General features: G+C 51.2%; 1 protein-coding gene and 1 long non-coding RNA gene across 6 annotated transcripts in view; one reads left to right on the top strand and one right to left on the bottom strand.

The window, feature by feature from the left end:
- Window positions 1-14745, bottom strand: part of CELF5 (CUGBP Elav-like family member 5) — an 86909-nt gene that overhangs the window by 26900 nt on the left and 45264 nt on the right. The window lies entirely within an intron of this gene.
- On the top strand, window positions 6190-14176 carry LOC142818980 (uncharacterized). The gene is made up of 2 exons (XR_012896675.1): window positions 6190-6363; window positions 13934-14176. It is a non-coding gene; the product is annotated as an uncharacterized LOC142818980 (long non-coding RNA).

Here is a 14745-nt window from a genome sequence, read left to right on the forward strand (position 1 = left end):
TCCAGGCTGGGGAGTGTTGGGATCAGGTGGAGGGTTGGGGTGCTGAGCAAGCTGCAGGCTTGTGACTGTGAGGGTGCAGGAGTTTGGGCTGGGGTGCATGAGGGGCTCGGGGCAAGGAGGCTGGGAGTATGACGGGCTCAGGACACAGATTTGCAGTGTGGGGATGGTGCAGGAGTGTTGTGGCAGAAGACTGGGGATGTGGAGGTGCAGGAGTTTGGGGATGTGAGAGGCTCAGGACAGGCAGTTCTAGTGTATGATAGGCTCAGGTTTGGGGCCTGGGGCGGTACAGGAGTGTTATTATGCTGCAGCCAGGTGGGGGCTTGGCAGTCAGGTTTCATTTTTAAATAAAATATTAAGTCAAACACAAAATGTTTCAGTGTTGTCTTTATTTATGAGAGGGGCGGGGAACCTGTTTTGAGTCAGGGGTCACTTATCCACAGAAAAGTCAGTCAGGGCCACACAAGTGAGATGCAAAAAAACAACCAGTCCAAAACCCCCCAAGCCTTACTAATGTGGCCCCAACTGTGCTGGTGGGGGCAGGGGACAGTGTGCTGGGGTAGGCTGCTGGTGGATGCTGGGGCAGGGTACTTGTGGGGGGTCTAGCCAGGGGGAGAGGACAGACACAGCTGGGGCCAGTACCTGGGGATCCTGGGTCTCAGGAAGCACACTGGCTGCTCTTCCCCTTCCCTTCCCCAGGCACCCCCCACTCTAACCCAATCCCCTTCCCTTTCCCCAGAGCCAGGCACACCCCCCCCCCAACCAATCCCTCTCCCCTTCCCCAGAGCCAGGCACTCCCCCTCCCCCCCCGAACCCAATCCCCTTCCCCCCCGCTCTAATCTACTTCTCGTGTCCTGGAGGCAGAGGCAGAGCCGCTGCCGCCGCTACAGCCACACACATCTCCCTCTAGGCTCTGGGGTGGGTGCACTGAGTGGCTGGCATGCCATGTGCACCCCCCCCCCCAACTCCCAATCCCCCTCCCCTCCCCTTTTCCAGAGCCAGGCATCTCTCCTTGCTCTAACCAAATTCCCCTCCCCCACTAACCTTATGCACATATCCTGGCGACGCTGGTGCTAGCGCTGCACCCAAAGCCACTGCCTCTGTCTGCGCTCAGTGGCTAGCACGTGCAGGCTGGGATGCTGTGTGCGACCCGGCCTGCACGTGCAGGATATGATGCAGTGCGCCAGGGGCCTGGCCGTGAGGGCGGCTGAACTGAGCGGTTCCGGGTTCCGTCCTGGCTCCATCAGGAGCCACAATATTTTCTTTGAAAGCCTCATGCAGCTCGCAAACAGCAGGTTGGCCACCACTGGTCTAGGTCATCCCTGATAGATGTCTATCTAACCTGCCCTTAAATATCTCCAGAGTTGGAGATTCCACAACCTTCCTAGATAAATTATTCCAGTGTTTAACCACCCTGACAGTTCGGAAGTTTTTCCTAATGTCCAACCTAAACCTCCCTTGCTGCAGTTTAAGCCCATTGCTTCTTGTCCTGTCCTCAGAGGCCAAGGAGAAGAATTTTCCCCCTCCTCCTTGTGACACCCTTTTAGATACTTGAAAACTGCTATCGTGTCCCCTCTTAGTCTTCTCCTTTCCAAATTAAACAAGCCCAATTCTTTCGGTCTTCCTCCTAGCTCATGTTCTCTAGACCTTTCATCATTCTAGTTGCTCTTCTCTGGACCTTCTCCAATTTCTCCACATCTTTCTTGAAATGTGGTACCCAGAACTGGACACCATACTCCAATTGAGGCCTAATCAGAGTAGAACAGGAGAATGTCTTCTTCTGGTGTGTTGCTCACAACGCTCCTGTTAATGCCTCCCAGAATCATGTTTGCTGCTGCTTTTTTTTTTTTCTTTTTTCGCAACAACATCACGCTGTTTGCTCATATTTACCTTATGGTCCACTATGACCCCCATATCCCTTTCTGCAGTACTCCTTTCTGGACAGTTGTTTCCCATTCTGCATGTGTGAAACTGATTGTTTGTTCCTAAGTGAAATACTTTGCATTTGTCCTTATTAAACTTCATCCTGTTTACCTCAGACCATTTCTTCAGTTTGTCCAGATCATTTTGAATTATGACCCTATCCTCCAAAGCAGTCACAACCCCTGCTACCTTTGTATAATCTGCAAGCTTAATAAGCATACTCTTTATGCCAATATCTAAATCGTTGATGAAAATATTGAACAGCACCAGCCCTAAAACAGACCCCTGCGGAACCACTTTTTATGCTTTTCCAGCAGGATTGTGAACCATTACTAACTACTTTCTGAGAATGGTTATCCAGCCAGTTATGCACCCACCTTATAGTAGCCCCATTTAAGTTGTATTTGCCTACTTTATTGATAAGAATATTGTGCTAGACCGTATCAAATGCCTTACTAAAGTCTAGGTATACCAGGTCCACAGCTTCTCCCTTATCCACAAGATTCATTATCCTATCAGAGAGAGCTATCAGATTGGTTTGACATGATTTGTTCTTTACAAATCCATGTTGGCTGTTACCTGTCACCTTATTATCTTCCAGGTGTTTGCAGATGTATTCCTCGATTACTTGCTCCATTATCTTTCCTGGCACAGAAATTAAACTAACTGGTCTGTAGTTTCCTGGGTTGTTCTTATTTTCCTTTTTATAGATGGGCACTATATTTGCCCTTTTCCAGTCTTCTGGAATCTCTCCTGTCTTCCATGGTTTTTCAAAAATGATAGCTAAAGGCTCAGATACCTCCTCCATCAGTTCGTTGAGTATTCTAGGATGCATTTCATCAGGCTCTGGTGACTTGCAGACATCTAACTTTTCTAAGTCATTTTTAACTTGTTTTTTTTTTGTTTTTTTGTTTTTTGTATTTTAAACCTACTCCATTCCCACTAGCATTCACTGTGTTAGACATTCCTTCATCAGATTTCTTGCTGAAGACCAAATCATTAAGAAGTCCTTCTGGAGCCAGGAACCCTTCGGCGGCCGAGCCGCCCCGTGGCTCCTCCTCTCTCCGGCTCTCCCCTAGCGGATGGAGTAGCTGCCGAAATCCTGGCCAGTCCTGCCCGATCACCACCGGGTAGGGTAGGGTGGACCTTTCCCCACTCTCCATCGTTGTTCTCTTTGCCCGTCTGCCAGCCGTACCAGCGCGGAAGGATACGCCTGGACATCTCCGTGCACGCAGCGCTCCCTCCCCTCGTCCAGCCGGGACGAACTCTTCTCGCACCAAGGTGACGGCGGAGCCTGAATCTACTAGGGCCTGCACCCTCCTTCCTTCCACGGCTACTGTGGCCAGCACGGGGGCCCCCAGTGTTGGTACTAACTGGGGTTCTTGACCCCTGCCCAGCTGGCCCAGGGTGCAGTCCATCAATGGGCAGTCCCTCTTATAGTGTCCCTCCTGACCGCATTGGAAACAGGCCCCTCGGCTTGGGGCCCTTTTCTCCCCGGCGCCTTCTTTGGGGTTGGCCTCCTTTCTCCTATAGATAACACCCGTTGAACCCTTGGGTACCCTAGTGGGTGTGCCTCGGTGCCCACATTCTCTACCACGTGTGACGGTGCCCGCTATGGGCGCGAGCTCGTGCCCCTCCCCGGGGGTCACGGCCCAGCGAGCCCGCTGTCTTATTGGTCCCTCATGTGCCTCTAAGGCTGTGGGCGTGAGCTCCGGCCGGCCCTCCCCTCCTCCTCCGGAGGCCCGGCGGGGCCCTGCAGGCCCTAGTCCACATTGTGGGCGGGGCTAGGGGGACCCGGGCCCGCCCTCTCCACCGGGTCCCAGCCCGGGACCCTAAGGGCTTGGGGGCTACCACTTCCTCACCTGGCTGACGGGGTTCCAACCCGTAGCGTGTCAGCCTACGGGCGCCAAAAGGCCCCTGTGCCAGGCTGCTTCCTAGCCGCCCCCGTGGGGTCGCCCCTGACCCTCGAACCGCCTGGCCTCACCTCTTCGCCCACGGCGCCGGGTCCTTGGGTCGAGTGCTCCCCCGACGTCCTGCTCGTCCGACTCCACCACGGCGGGAGGGATCGTCTCCGCGGCGTCCCTCCTGGATGCCGGGGCCGGGACCTCCTTTTATATGCCCCGCTTCCGCCCTTGGCGGCGTGGGCGTCCCCGCGCCAGCACGCAGGGGGCGGGGCTGTCTCCCGGTGTGCCCTGCCAGGGGCACGCACGTCCGGCTCGCTCCACCGGCCCCTGGCGCCTGCACCCGCCGCTGGTCTTTGCTCTCCGCCGCCAGCGGCAGGCACGTTTCCCCGCTGATGGGCTGGCGCAGCCGTGCCTCCCGGGGTCTCTGCCGGCGGCGGGGCTGCTCCCCATCTCGCTCTAGTGCGGGCCGCTGCTGGCCCGTCACAATGCTATAGACTACCCGCATTTTCCTCCCTTCCCCCACTAGCAAATTTTTTAGCAGGCTGGCCAGCAGCCCAGCTCAGTTCTGGCTTGTGACGAGTCCAGGACCTCTCCCTGATGCAGCTCTGCATTTAAAGTGTATTAGGAGCCAGGCAGGCAGGCAGCCCGGATCAGTCAGGACTGGCCTTACCATGAGGCGAACTGAGGAGGCCACCTCAGATGCCAGACTGGGGGGAGGGCACCACTAGGACCCAGAGGATTGAAAGTTGTGTCTGCTGATGATGCATACATATTCTCTCTGCTCTAGATGCACAGAGATGGTGGAGTTCCATGAGAAGAGTAGGACAGGAAGAAGGCAGAATTGAGACCTTTCAAAGTTTTGGCCCAAGCGAGGGGGTACGGGGGAGTCATTTGAGCTCCCCGCCTCAGGTGCCAAAATGTTGTGGGCCAGCCCTGGGCTCAGTCCTTCTTCATGCTGAGTCTGGAAGCTACCTCCGCTGCAGCTCTACATTTAAAGTGTATTAGGAGCCAGGTGGCCAGGGAGCCTGGCTCAGTTCCAGCTCACGCCAGGTCCAGGATCTCAGGCACCCCTCAGACAGGGGCTGTTGCCATCCTGTGCTGTTGCCTCTTTATCAGAGGCAGCAGCCCGGGGCGACAGGCAGTCGATCCGCAAGGGGAGCTGTTTTCTACACTGGCTCCCCTCACATACCAGCTGATACAAAGGCAGCAGCGCGGATTGGCAGAGAGCTCCTCAGGAGCGGGGCCCTAGCACACTGGCTGCTGGCCCCGCCCCCAGGGACTATAGAATAGTCGACTAACCGATAAGAATTTATGAGGTTACTTGACTAGTCAATGAATCGAGATTTAACATCCCTAGCCTGCACCTGACCACTCTGGTCACAAGGGCCAAAGCTGAACTTCAAGGACTTCAGACCGGTAACCTGAGCTCTCGGGCTTTGGCTTCGGCCCTCGGTGGGGGTCTTAGGTTTCAGCAGGTCTCAACCAGCCCTAGCAACCCCATTCAAAGGGTCCTGACCCAGTTTGAGAACTGTCACTGTAGAGCAACGCGCCTTCCCTTAGCTGGGCCTGGGACTCGTTCATCCCCATATTGCTATGTACTGGTTTAGAGCACCTCCGGCCCTAGCCACCCTGCAAGGAGCACGCTCCTGCATAAGCGAGGCAGCTGTAGTCAGCCCAGCTCTGACTCCCTGGGGTCTCTCGGGTGTCTCGGCTCCCAGTGCAGAACTTACTTCCAGACCGCTTTGTTATCCCCCCATACACCCTCCTGAGAGACCTGAGCAAGGCTGCCTGCATCAGCAATCTGTGCAAGCCTACGGGCGGTGTGGGCATGCTTGTGTCATCCCAGTGCATGGGCGGGAGAGCCAGCACAGTCCAGATGTGCGCTTGGGAACAGGCTCGGGGCGGGGCAACAGCTGCACTGGTCTCACACACACCTCTCCCGCCCCCCACTGCAGTCTCACGAGCCAGCTTTATTTCTAGCCAGGAAGAAAACCTGGGATTAAGATAAACAGATGGGGCAGGAGATGCAGGGACTGGACTCTGAGCTCAGCCCCAGCCGTACAAATCCCAGAGTGTGGGGGGCTCCATTGAAGCTCATGGCTTTCCGCCTGCATATGGAAGCCAGAATCTGTAATGGCTGCGGGGGAGGGGGAAAGAGGGAGGTGCTTCTGAGGTTCAGGAACAAGCCCAAGGGGAATTCAGCACCTGAGAATATTCTGCCCCCACATCGGCTGCCCATCCCCCACAAGCCTGTCACTCCAGCTCATGGCACCTTGGGTAAAGGAGTTGTTGTCATGGAAACACTTATTCACCACATGGAACCTGACATTTGTAGTTGCCATGGTAACCAGCTCTTAGGGGCATTCCCTCTGCTTTTCACAAAAGAGACATTTTGATATGATCTTTGGAGAGGGGATTGGAGGGGGGACAAGTGGGAGAGTCCCCCACCATTGCTCCCAGTGACTCTTTGGGCTCGGGTGTTGCTATCCAAGCAGCAGGATGCGAACCTCGCAGGATCAGCTGGATAAACTGGCATTGTGTAAGCAAGTCCCTTTTAAATGCCTGGCCACTGCGGGTGAATGGGAGCCCCAGGGGTGCAGCTGTTGGCCAGGCACCTCTCCAGAACCAGCACTCTGGGAACTCCAGTGTGACCTGCTAAGCCCGCAGAGCTCATTGCTCCCTAAACATGCCTGCAATAAGGGAGTGGGGAGAGATGTCCTAAGGCCCGTGAGTCAGCTGTGTGATCTCAGATGCCCTGGGATGCATCCCAAGCCAACTTCTATGGAGTGACTTCAAAGATGCACCAGGATAACTAAGAGCAGAATCTGATTGTGACCAAGATGGCCCTGAGTAGGGCCAGCCTTAGAGAAATTGGCGTCCTGGGCAAACTTGTGTTTTGATGTCCTGACCCTTGTGGGAATAGCACCACACATTTCCCCAGGCACCCATGGGCTCCCCAATCCCTGCATCCCCATCCTGTGCTCTCTTTACCACTAGCTCCTGCTTTATGTGCCCTTTGCCCCTAACTTCTGCACAGTGCCCCCTTCATCCCAGCCCCTGTACTTTCTTTCCACTTGTGCTCCTAAGCCCAGAGCTGTGCTTCTAGCATGTCCTGCCACACTGCCCCAGTACCCTCCACCCCCTTTGCCCAGCAACACTGTTGCCCAGTTGCCCCTCACCCTCTGGCTATGGCGCCCTGGGCATGGGCCCAGTTTGCCCTGCCCTAAGGCCAGTCCTCTCCCTGAGCCACTGCAGACCCCAACTTACTCTCACCCCTCCCTCTAAGCCACCCTGACGCCTCTTTTTGGTTCTGGCTCATCCCAGGGAAGCTAACCAGGACACTCCTCATGCCTGCTCACAGAGGCTCAGGACTGCAGTCAGAACCAGCCTGACCACAAGATAATGAGATTCTGGCCCGCGCCAAGTGTCTGCATATAGCCCAGCAACCCTAGCGAGTGCTAATAAGCCCCGTTTCCCAATTCCACTCCCTCCACTTGACCTGCGGCCAGCCAACCCCATTTCCATGATGGCAGAGCTGCAAAGGGGAGGTTTGGCTCATTCTCACCTTCTACAGACAAAGAAGGTGAGATATGGGAGCTCTCAAAACAGCTAAAGACATCTGCAGTTAGAAAAGAAGTTCCGGCTCCTTTGCTTAACATTTGCAGTGAGAGGTCTCCACCATTGGGCCAACGATGGCAGAAGCTTCATGCTTGTCACAGGAGTTCCCTAGCAATGATAGCACAGACCTAAGGAGGTGACTTCAGCTCCCCACTGTTATAATGGCAAACAAACCACAAAAGGCCCCACATACAGCGACAGAAACACACAAATGCAAGGAAATTCTACTGCAGCTTTAACTTGACCCGTGTGGGTGATGGGGGCTGCAGTACCCAGAGACACACCACTAGGAGGGGTGACCAGAACAAGGAACGATACAGAATGAGGCTGTGTCTAGATCAGTGTTTCTCAACCAGTGGTATGAGTATCCTTAGGGGTACTTGAAAGAAGTCTGGGGGAGTACATCAACACAACTGAAATATGGAGAAAACTGAATTTTTGTTTTAAGTTTTACAGCGCTTTGTTATTTTTGCACTTTTTTACACCCAAAAATTTCATTGCCCACCCAGCTACAATTAAGTTGTTTAAACAAATGTATTGCAACGGTAGAAAAAAATTGTGTGTGTCTGAAAACTGAAGATACTGGGAGTACTTATAATTTTTTTAAAAAGGAGTACTTTATTAAAAAAAAAAGGTTGAGAAACACTGGTTTAGACTACAAAAAAAGTTGAAAAAAGATACGCAAACCGCAATTTGCATATCTTTTTCCGTTTTTCTTCCAAAAGAGGCTTTTTCGACATTTGGCCCATCTATGCTGGGTCAAATGTCGGGAAAAAAGCCTCTTTTGAAACATCCCTTCTTCCTCATAGAACGAGGTTTACAGGGATGCCGAAAAACAAGTCTGCTTTTCCGAATTTTTTTTTTTTGAAAAACAGACGTGTTACTTGGATGCGACAGAGCTTTTCTGGGATACCTTCAGTATCCCAGAAAAGCTTTGCAATCTAGACGTACCCTAAGTGACTTAGTCTTCATAGTAAGTTCTCATATTACAGCACCTTATGCTGAGAGGTATTTATCCTCCCCATTTTACAGAGAGGGGCATGGGGAAGGGAAGTGACTTGTCCAGGGCCACCCAAGGAATCAGTGGCAGAACTGGACATACAAACAAAATCATGTGCCTGGCTCTGGGCTGCATTAGCCATGATGTGGCACAGTCATTCACACACATACAGACCAATGGGCATATATGTGTAAATACATGAAGCTATGGTCACGGCACCCGAATGAGCACAGAGACCCATAAACACCTGTAGTCCATACATACGCATACACACAGTAAATTGCACACAAACATGGAGAGGCAAACACACATGCACAGATGTGCATACATGCATATTACACATGTGCACTTTCACAGGCATGCATGCATGTCACACACATATATGTGCCTCCTCTGAAGCATCTGGCACCGGCTACCATCAGAAGACAGAAAACTGGGCTAGGTCTGACCCAGTGCGGCTGTTCTTATCTCCCATGCTCCCGGACAGATGCATGCATGTATTACACACCCACACCCACACCATGTGGCTCAGAGGGCTTTTGCTAGTGATTTATGAGGCTGAGCCTGCCGCACAGACTGAGCTTGATTTTCCTCATTAAATTATTTAGATGAGCATTAAAAATTAACCTATTTATTCATTTCTGAAGAATATCACATTAACATTTAGCACACTCTGCTGGGCCAGCAAGGGCCACGCTCCCCCCACCCCCCACCGCCAGTGCCTTGCAGCGCTTCCTACCTGCCGCTAATGATAGGCAACGTTGTCAGCTTTGTGACCCATCGGGCAAGGGACCAATGGCCTTGCAAAACGCTCCCAGCGACATGGTGGTGGTGTGGCCAGACACACCAGCAAGGGAACCTGGTTAATCAATCCCTCCCTCTCTCTCTGTCACACCCCCTCCTGACACACCCACTGAGTGTGTCTCTCTCCTTTACCCTCCTCTCTCTCGCTCTCTCATAAACACAGTCGGTGTATGTGTCTCTGCCCCCTCACCTTATCTCTCACAATTACACACACCAGTCTGTGCATCTTGCTTTCTTTCCCCCACCTTTTTTCTCACACTCATACCAATGTGTCTCTCCGGCATTATCCTCTTATCTCTCACATGCACACATACCAATCCATCTGCGTGTGTATGTCTCCGTCTCTCTCTCTCTCACACACATGCACACGTACACATGCATCTATGCATCTCTCCCCTGAGCTCCCAGTGGGCAGCACCCAGCCAGCCTGGCTGGGATTGAGGGGTGCCTTGACCGCAGATGCCTTAGCAACCTCTCTGCATTTGGATGTTAGAAAGCTCATACTTCAGAATTCATGCTGATCCCCAAGTGGTTAAGAGCTGTGGGAGGAACAGAAGGACAGCCCAAAGCAGACAGTTCCTTTCCCGGTGAGGGAAGACAGTAAAAGGCCTTTACTATGCGATTCTGGATAAATTACAATATATATTGCACCCCGCTCCATGTTCCTGCTGTGTTTGAAACACGAAGCCCAGCTGGACAAGGGATTCGGCGGCTACTCCAAGTCCTGTACTGTAACATTCCTGCTCCTGTTTTCTAATGCAATTGCTGGGAGTAAGGATGCATGGGATGAAATTCTCCTGCATGAAGGCAGTGGGATTTTTCCTATGGGGCCAAAATGTCACTCCACGAGTCCTTCTATCTGCTGCCCTACCCAAGGGCCAAACTCTGAGCAAATCCAGATAAAACTATTAAAATCAATTGGAGTAAGTAGCACAAGTCCATGGGAATTTTCCTAGTCAGCAAGGAGTGAGTAAAACCTCTGCATTTTGGCGCCAGCTGATTACAGTTCACTCCACAATATGCACCATTTCCCCTCAAAGGAATCCTGGAGATAAGCAGCCCCCACCCAGCTATACTGATGCCCTGCATGAGATGCAGCTCCAGTGGCACAACAGCCCAACCCCCATCCCGCAGCCATCTCCTTCAGGAGAGGTGGAGAGTAGATTGTCCCCGCCTGCTTCCTGGGAGGTCAGGTGGAGATGCCCAGCAAACCATATGCTGCAGAGAGGGTGAGAGTCCCAGAGGAGAAGCAGGCCTCGCTCTCTATTAATTAAGTGTAAGTGATGTAGAATAGCCCCTGAGGTGCATAGAGGGTAGCCTCGTGGTGTTAAGTAGGGCAGCAGCAGAGCCCATGAGACAAACACAGCATGTGCTGGCTCCTTAGGGCCCTCCCTCAACACAAGGACACAGACACTTGCCAGGATCAGGGCATGGGTCTCCAGCACTGAAAACATTGGCTTGGTCACTGCTGGCCAGTTTATAGACCTCTGCCCAGTGGACCATCACAGCCACTGCACAACCATTCAGAGCACCAGGATCCAGAACCTGATTTGCACATTCAGCTCCTGTATCTGGGCACGTAAAGCTGGGTCAAAGTCCCGGAACATGACACCTCTACCCACAGAGGGAGAACAGCGCAGAATACACATCCTTCTGCACTTCGGGCTCAATCCTGACCTGTCAAAACACCCTTATGGGAGAAAGGGGAGTTTAGGTTCCACTGATCTTTCAGTTCTTGGTGTCCTGTTGAGAACATCAACAAGGTTGACAATTAATTTGGTACTGAATGCTGCTCTGGCACCATCCAGCTGAGCTACTCAAAGCACTTTGAGAACATTAGAGAATTCACTCTCCCAATTCCCTCCTCCTATGAGATATGTAACTACTATAGTCCCCATTTTTCAGATGGGGAAACCGAGGCAGAGGAAATGACTTGCCCAACATTACACAGGAAGTTTGTAGCAAAATCAGGGAAAGAACCCAGAAATCCTGACACTATGTCTACTACTCTCTAACTACTAGACACAACCTTTGTGGAATTAGTACCAAGAGCCAAGAGAGGTGGATTGTCCTTTGAGAATTTGACTGAGATTTTACATGAGCTTCTTCTGAAGGCCATCATTTCAGGTAGAGAAGGACTGGGGTCTTCCTTTTCTTGGCACAACCAACTGTGACTGAGAGGCAGGCAGAGAGGGAAACTGTTCTGGTGCTCATGGAAGATGAGCCCTGAGTGATGGCAGACAGCAGCCTGCAGATATCCAGCCCAAGTGAAGGACAATGACACACAGGATCAGTTGCTTTGCCTCCTCCAGTGCTCTGCAACTTCTTACTTTTCCCCTTAATGCAATCAGTCACTCCCGTCTTCCCTCCTGCTCCTCTGCCAGCAAGGCAAGCTCCTTACCACTGTGACTCGGAAAGTCTTTGGATCTTCCTGATATCCCTATGGAAGTGACAGCACCATTACTGTGCATTATCATCAGATAACCAACATGGGAGCCCATCCCTTCGGAGCAATTACAAGCCTCGTCACACTGCAGGCTCTTGGGCAGATGCATCCTGAAGTGGGCAGTTCAGTGGGATAAGTTACTGGTTATTCTACCCTCATTGGACTCCCTCCTTTAGCATGTCAGAAGTAACACACCTGACACCAAGGGCATTGAATGAGCTTCCCCATCTTTCTGGTCCTTCCTTATCCCTTACGATTGGTTCCATTGGCAGCAAGGGTCTGAAAGGTGGTCAGAGGAGTCCACCAACTTTCCTAGAGTCCTTTCCACGTGCCATAAAAGAAATCAAAATCATACTTCCCCAAAGAAATCTAAATTTACAGAAAGCAAAATCCAGGGCCAAATCCAGTTGACAGATTTGAAGTAATGCCACTGATCTTAGCAGAAATCAGTCTGGATTTACACTGGACTAAATAAGAATGGAACCTGGCCCATGAGTGCTTACCCAAGCTTGCACTGATATAACTGAACTCCCTGAAAACTTTTCTAGATCAGGTTCATTGAGTCAAAGGCCAAAAGGGTCCATTATGATCATCTCACCTGACCTCCTACATAGCCCAAGCCTAAGCACATCGTCCACTGATAACAGCACGAAGTCTATAAACTCTGCTTGAGTTATAGCCCCCCTTTGACAAAGACATCCCATCTTGACTCAAAAACTTCAGTTAATGGAAACTCTGCCCATCCCTAGGTGAGACGCGCCAATGGTCAATGATCAAGTCTGTTACAAATGTGCACCTTATTTCTAGTCTCAGTTTATCTAGCTTGAGCAGTGTTCCCAAGACCCAGTTCTTCAAGGGGTTTGTTTGGGTTTTGTGGTTGGTTTTTTTTTATTATTATTCTATATGCTTATATCTACCACCCATCACTGTTGCATCCCTTAGATTACACCCCCTCCCAATCTTACTCAGGTGGCATCTCTGTCTCTTCTGCTCTCTGCCAGTGGAAAGGTCTTCTGAGGGGAAACTCTCTGGGATTTATAGAGAGGTATCTGGATGTGATTTCATGGCCTGTGATATGGAGGACACCAAACTAGATGATCTAGACTCATTAAACTCTATGAAACTTAATAGTGAACCTCTGTGCTGGGTTCCTGGCCACTAGCTTCCCCCTCTCCTATTTGGCTTGGCATGCTCAGAGCAGGACTGGAAGAAAAGCAGGGGAGCTGCGTTAATAAACGACTGCAGTGGGATCATCGCATTACTCCCACCACGTACCAGCAATGAGGCAGAAGGAATGGAGGAGGTAGGGTGCATAGCTAAGCAATGAGAATGGTGCTAATCTCCATCTCTGCCTACAAGAGACCTACTTTAGCATGTTCTGTGTAGCACATACACTCAAGTGAGAGCCTCACTTGAGCCTGTGCACTGGAGCCCCATTAGCTAGGGAGCCCAGCTTCACACCACACAAAGATCTGCAGAATCATCATCACCAGGCTCCTCAATGCTTCTGTCTCATGACTAGGCGCTGCTCACAATGCCAAGCAAGTTAAGGTATCTACAGCTAGATGGGTGTGGCTGGCACCTCCGTCTCGTCTCCCCCTGCTACTGGTACCGGTGCACCAAGAAAGTTTGGAAACATGAGCTTTGAAGAACTTCTCACAAGATCTGAGACTGATAACTTAAGGGCACTTGTACCTACTGGGATACCTGGGGCTCTGTAGTCTGAATGAACACAGACAAACAGGCAGATGCTCAGATTGAGACCTACTATTCTGTTGATAACTGGATCTTGGACTATCAGTGAAATACAAATCTCAGCTGTGATTCCCTGGTCCATTTCCCCTGACCAGGCTACCAGGCTCCCCTAGGCCTCAGGAGATGCACCCCACCACAGTAACTCACCCCACATATTTTCTGGTGACCTTTAACTCTATGCCTTTGTGGTCTCAACAACTTAGGGATGCCAGCTGTCCCCTCACCCCAACTGAAGTCCTGGGAGATAGCAGCCCAGCCATTCCCATATCTTCTGTTTTTCATAAATGAAAAACAGGACTGTGTAGCACTTTAAAGACTGACTAAAGATGATTTAATAAGTGATGAGCTTTCGTGGGCCAGACCCTGGCCCACGAAAGCTCATCATTTATTAAACCATCTTGTTAGTCTTTAAAGTGCTACACAGTCCTATTTTTTGTTTCAGCTGCACCAGACTAACACGGCTACATTTCTACTTCTATTTTTCAGGGCATAGATGGGTCATCCCCTTGCCAATCAAGAGGAAAAGATCTTCTGAGGTCGGTGCCCGCCTTTGGCAGAGGCAAAACAGGAGAGAGTCCTTGTGCCATGTTGGTCTGGCACCCAAGATGTCCCATATTGCTGCACAGGAACTGATGGGATGTGGTGATGAGAAAACACAGCACTTGTGCTGTTCAAATGTATTAAACTTGCCCAACCCTCCTTGTGATAAATAAAGTTTTCTGAACCTTGTTGGGGATGTCAGGCAAGGGATCTTCCTTAGCGGGGAAAATTTGCCTCCCAGCAGCCTCCTGTACAAAATTCTCCTCTATCCTCTTACCAACAGCATCCCTTTCTCCTCTCATCCACTCCTAGTTCTCCACCTCGTGCATGCACATCAGTTTGCATAAGAAGGGCCCACATCCCTTCTGGTTTTACCAGTATCCAACGGGTGTGTACGATGTTGCCTCTAAGAGCATTAGGGAAAGCCTAGCTGATGATGCATAACAGGAGAACCCTGATACTTTCCTCTTAGTGGATTCTCATCATCCACCACCTTCCCCATTTTCTCTCTCACCCTTACAAAAGAATTAGCCTATCAGATACACTGATTTCTTGTTTTAATTGAGGAAAATTAATAGTTTTCCCCCATGCCTCAAAGGAGTCTGGGGTGACAGCAGGGATAGGAGCTGATTGGACAGGCCTCGACTCTCCACTTGCTCCTCTTCACAATTCAGCATCACTGTCAAAAGTTGAGATTCCCCCTGACATTCCACCTGCAGCCCCTGGAGTGACACTGAAGGTTCTGAGACCCCCGAAAT

This window comes from Pelodiscus sinensis, chromosome 19, assembly GCF_049634645.1.
Source record: "Pelodiscus sinensis isolate JC-2024 chromosome 19, ASM4963464v1, whole genome shotgun sequence".
NCBI lineage: Eukaryota > Metazoa > Chordata > Testudines > Trionychidae > Pelodiscus > Pelodiscus sinensis.